The sequence below is a fragment of the Ranitomeya imitator genome, chromosome 4 (genome assembly GCF_032444005.1).
Source record: "Ranitomeya imitator isolate aRanImi1 chromosome 4, aRanImi1.pri, whole genome shotgun sequence".
In the NCBI taxonomy this organism is placed as follows: domain Eukaryota; kingdom Metazoa; phylum Chordata; class Amphibia; order Anura; family Dendrobatidae; genus Ranitomeya; species Ranitomeya imitator.
Genome location: NC_091285.1, coordinates 719,881,040 through 719,887,135, shown reverse-complemented (window position 1 = coordinate 719,887,135; position 6,096 = coordinate 719,881,040).

Sequence of the window (6,096 nt, the reverse complement as noted above, 5' to 3'; positions counted from 1 at the left end):
GACCATCAAAAATATGTTGATATGTGTAAACGAATCCTTGATGATGAGGAGACATATGGCAGACTTGATAATGACCCTACAGAAAGGTTTACAGCGTCACTGTTGACTATCTTGGACGCTGGTCTAAATGACAAGTTGATCTCGTTTCATGAGCATAAGTTTTTGGCCCCCCGAACCCCAATGATTCCAACCTTTTACGCACTCCCCAAAGTGCATAAGGGCCTCTCTCCCCTAAGGGGACGCCCCATAGTTTCAGGGGTTGGCTCATTGAGTCAGAATGCTGGTATCTATGTAGATAATATTCTACGCCCATTTGTAACATCATTGCCCTCATACGTGCGGGACACGTCTGACCTACTTCAAAAGATAGACGGCGTGATGGTAGAACAAGGGACTATTCTAGGCTCAATTGATGTTGAGGCCTTATATAGCAGCATTCCCCACGCCATGGGCCTTAGGGCACTAGAATACTTCCTAAGAACAAGAGCCGTCTTCTTTGAGAAACATAATAGATTTGTGGTTGAGTTGATGGAGTTTATCCTAACCCACAACTATTTTCTTTTTGATAGGAAGTACTTCCACCAGCTCAGGGGGACCGCGATGGGTTGCTCTTGTGCACCCTCGTATGCAAATCTCCTCCTGGGCTGGTGGGAGGAAACCATTGTGTTCTCTGGAGTAGAGGAATGGTGGACTGACAAGATATCGGCGTGGTACAGATATATTGACGACGTCCTGGTGATATGGAGTGGCACAAAAATGGAGTTTAACAGTTTTGTACAAAGCCTGAACAACAACGAGGTGGGCCTGAGATTTACGTCAGAAAGTGATATGTGTGAACTGGCCTTTCTAGATGTAAAGATTACTATCAATGCTAACGGTATGTTAGATACACGACTGTTTCGTAAACCAACGGCTACGAATGCCCTTCTTCGGTGGGAGAGCCACCATCCGGCCCCCCTTAAGAGGGGCATTCCGCGGGGCCAATACTTAAGAACAAGAAGAAACTGCTCGAGCCCTGCTACTTTCAGGGCGCAGGCGTATGATTTAAGAGAGAGGTTTAGGGATCGGGGCTATCCAGATGAGGTCCTGGATCCGGCCTTTAGAAATGCTATGGGGAAAGATAGACGGTCTCTCCTACAGACTAAACGTAAACCAGAGGTTGAGGATATCCCGAGGATTATTGGAACTTATGATAACCAGGTAAATCGGGTTTTCAGTATCCTCAACAAACATTGGGGTATTCTACAAATGGATGAGACCCTGGTTGATATCGTCCCAGGTAGACCCCAGATTACCTTCCGTAAGGGACGTTCCCTTAAAGATCGGCTTGTACACAGCCATTATAAAAGGCCAAAACATGAAGGAACCTGGCTTGATAGACGGATTAATGGTACTTTTAAATGTGGAAATTGCTCATTTTGTGACTTTTTAGTACCATGTAAGAGCTTCATCAGTGCATCTAATGGCAGGCAATTTTTCTGTAGAGATTTTGCCAATTGTAAGACCACAGGGGTGGTCTATATGGCTACATGTACATGTCCATTGAACTATATAGGGAAGACCAAAAGAGAGTTGAGAAGGAGGATCGGGGAACACCTGGGAGATATCAAAAATGGTAGAGACACACCCGTAGCACGTCACATCTGGGAGTCACATCAGGGTAATAATAGGGTATTGTCTTTCTGTGTCTTGGAGGTGGTGAAACAAAATGGAAGGCGAGGAGATTGGGATAGGGTTATCCTGCAAAAGGAAACCCAATGGATATTCAGGATGGAGTCGGTGGTCCCGAGGGGACTTAATGAACGATTGACGTATAGTTGTTTTGTGTGAACTGTTCTCATTTGGTCAGTCTCTGCCCTTCTTACCCTGATATGATTAGGAAGAGCCGTGTAAACCTAGCAGACGGTTTGCAGTATATGTGATTATATTACAGGAATTTTATCATAATTCCAGTGCCATCTAACGATAGGTATTATCTAATGGGAGTTTAGTAAAGGTTTGGGGATCCACTAACTGACCTTGGGCGCTGCTATTTCTTATTTGAACGTCTATCTGTGCGTTTATTTGTGAGCACTATATCCTACACCTGCTGTGAGTTTGCTGAATGGATATAGGCTAGGTGTCAATACTTTATGTTATGCGATAATTTTCTAGCAGGGTATGAAGGTATGTTAATTAATAGTAGGTTTACACCGTAACAGTCGTGTCAAGAGGACTAGTGGGCACAACGGTCCCGTGTGGGAGCTAAGGCTTTATTGATAGCGCACGTTTTGATATGCAGAGCGGCCCATTGATGGAGCGCTGGTGTACAATGACTGGCTGGCATATTAATGGCGTACGACTGCGCTGCCTCACAGGGATTTATGGCCGGTAACGCATGCGCAGTACTGGTCTGGAAGTTTGAGGTTAAAGATACGGCTTCTGCGCAGTATATGATTGTCTTCAAGAAAATGGCGGCCGGCAGCGCATGCGCAGTGCCGATCAGGGAGAAACGGACCTCTAGGGTCTGTAAACGGCGCTTGCGCAGAGACAGGACGCCGATGCAAGCACGAGAATAATGGCGGTCTTAGGATACAGCCGCATGGATGGCAGCGCAGGTGTCTATCCAAGTCTCGGGATATTGGTACAGTAATTACATGTAAGCACGATTTAGCTCCCTCCCCTTGTGATACATCTTAAGGGCGGTGGTTATTTAAGGCAGTTCTGGGCAGTGGGATCCCCATGCCTGCAATTAGGCACAGCATTTATCTCTGATGTGACTTCGGCACACGGACTTCGATCTACCCATATGCCTCCTGAGGAACCATATCATGGGGGGGAAACGCGTAGAGGCGAGACCTGAACACAGATAAGTGTTTCAGGCTTTTTTATTTTGTTTCTTTGGTATTTCACCAGCTGTATATGTATAATCGGGGCTTCTATTTGAATATATGTATACCAGTTACATCTTACTATTGGTAATATGAGACCCTTATATTTAAGCTAAGGTTGTGGCTATAAGTGTTTTGAATAATTCCTTCTGGGGGGGTGGAAGTGGTTATACCTACCCTGGTTGTGTTAATATCTGATAATAATTTAGTAGGCCACAAATAAGTTTGTTTATTTAGACTTTTGTGTGCTTGTGTGCTTGTGTCTCCTTGGCTTTTGGTTTTTGATCTGACCTAGCAATAGGGGTAGTCTGGTAGGGCGCACTGGTCTAGCCCCATAGACACTATTATTGTTAGGAATCCCGTTCCTTTTTTATAGAGAGTTTGTTAGGGTCAGTAGGGACAGCCGCCGAGGAGCGGGGGCGCCATTTTGCGTTCAAGAGGGTGCCAACCTCCGCTGTCAGGCAGGCATTACCGGTTAGGGTTTTTGGAGGGTGTAATAGCCATTATAGAGGCTAGTTAGACATCTATACACCTATAGGGCCTGGTATGGTCAGATCGGGCTTCTTAAAGTTGTCTATTGGTGAATTACCACCTGGTATGTTTTTGTAGTGTGTTTAGTCTCTTGTGTGGGTCTTGGTTTTGAGAGGTATTATCGGCTATAGTATACCCACATTATTTGAGGGACTTTAAGGGTTTATAGGGCTAGCCGTCGAGGAGCGGGGGCGCCATATTGCGTCCAAGAGGGTGCCAACCTCCGCTGACAGGCAGGGAGCATCTAGGGATTTATAGGGTTTTCTTTATCCTACTCCCATCCATTGCCCTATGATCTATAGGCCAGGTTTTATTTACCCATTCCCAAATAATAGGGATTTGGGGGTGTTGTGCTAGTTTTTAATCCTGTTTTTTGGGTTTTGAAATAAAGTTATTATAGATATTAGTTTTGGTATATTTATTTTGATTGACACTAATTTGAGTATCTAGTACTATACTTCTTCATTTTTATTACACCCTTCGGACTGTATGAGTCCACGGTCATGCCCTTCGGCAAGAAGAATGCCCCTGCCACTTTCCAGCGGATGGTCAACCACCTGCTTCAGGGACTGGAAAAGTACTCGGTGGCATACTTGGATGACATTTCCATCTTCAGTTCCTCCTGTGGTGAACACCTGCAGCATCTTCAGGAAGTGGTCAGGCAAATTCACCAAACCAGTCTGACCATCAAGCCGGGAAAGTGCCAGATGGGCATAAGAGAAGTCCACTACCTGGGGCACCGGGTAGGCGGGAACTCCATGAGGCCAGAGCATGGTAATGGAGATTGGTTTCCCGTCGGTGCGAACCTGCCAAGATACGCATGGAGGAGTACCAAGAGGTTCTGCCTTCGTAGCGCGGTCCAAAAGGGGGAAGTGTCACGATAATATGAATATGCCATGTTTTGAGTATATACCTTAAAGGTCAATGGCTTTTCTGACCCCCCTCTTCACTCTGCCTAGAAAGCTCTTCTGCTCTCTTAGCCTGCAGACTCCCTCCCCCTGCCATATGGCTGTAATGTGATCTCAGTGTGCCAGCAACACTCACTGGGATCGCTGAGGAATGTATATGGCTCTGTGCTGCGATAGCCAGTCTCTGTGTAAACCCCTCATTCCCCCTTCCACCTGATACTAGCTGAAAATGGTACAGCCTGTTGCAAAATGCATGGGACTCTATTGTTCTTTTAAAGTTATGTATACTGGCACTGATCAGGACTAGAGCTATAAGGATTATGTATTCCAGATGTCCATCGAAAGATCTATAGGTCACTGAAATCGCTAGGAGCTAAACCCAACGAGTTGCAAGGAGCGGATTTCTCCGTAAGCGGGACATGTATCTACGCCATTTTTATACTTAAAAGAACCCCCCTGACGTGGTGAACATCCTGATCATTATGTTCTCATACGAGGTTCATACAGCGAGTTATGTATAGAAATGGTTTGTCATAACTCTAAGAAAAGGGAGTATTCAGCCTCTGAGTGAGGTCACCATTGGGGGAGTGCCTTGGTTTTGGACTGGGAGATAAGGGAGTGAGACAGCAGGCTTCCCTCGTCTTTTGTCCGGGGTCGATCTGCGAGACAGGGATGTGATGCATCTAGATTTGTGCCCCTCCCCCACAGCACACGGTCAGCCATGAGATGAAATGATATGAACGAAACGTAAGTGTTTTTCAACTTTAATCCAATTTTATTTATAATTGTACTGTACATACGATACTTGTCTTCTTTATAATATCTTTTTATACGTCTGTAAATACTGCCTACCTTTTTTGGAGTAAAATATATAAAATTACTAGCTTTGTCCCTCCTTGCTCTATAACGTACTGTCAGGTCCTCTGAAGTGAATTACGCTCCTAATTTGGGTTGGCTCTGGAACCGTTATTAATTAAGAAATTGGAGCTGGTGGCAGCGGATTTGTCCTGTGCGTTTGGGAGGCTTTGTAGCGACTGACGGCATTGATAATTATTCATCCTGCCTGAGTGGGAGTAGTTATATCGCCCTCGCTGCAGCGTGCACATTAGCCAGTACAAAGTAAGGCAGCTTTTCTGGTGACTAATTAGCCTAGGTGAAGTACCCTGTATGACCTGAGGGTAAGGGGGGCAACCAAACAACCCCGGTTCATGACAAATTGGTGTGAGTGGTGGGGAAGATAAAGCTATCCTCCCCATGAACTGTGACAGTTACATATTCTGAATGTCCACCGAGAGATCTATAACCCACTGAAGTCTCTAGGATCCAAACCTAATGAAATTTAAGGAAGAGATTTCTCCGTAAGCAGGTCATGTATCCACTTTGTGTTTATACTTAAATGAACCACCATGTCATGCGGAGTGTAATGATAATTTTGTCGTAAAAGATATGGGTAATAGCAGGATTTCATATTAGTCAAAAAGGGGCGTATTCAGCCACCCAGTGAGGTCAGCACAGGGGGTATGCCTTGGTTTTGGTCACAGATATAAGATAGTGGGAGGTCATTTTGCACTAGTCTTTGTCCAGGGAGCTAGCTGAGAGACGCTCTGTGACGCATTTTGATTTATTGCTCCTCCCGCACACACCACATGGTCTGCTATGAAATGAAATAACATAAGCAACTGTGTTTTTTCTTCCTTTAATCCCTTTTTATTTTGTAATTGTCTGTACATACGATAAATATCTCCTTTTATAATCTTTTTATATACTTTTGTAAACACTGCCTAACA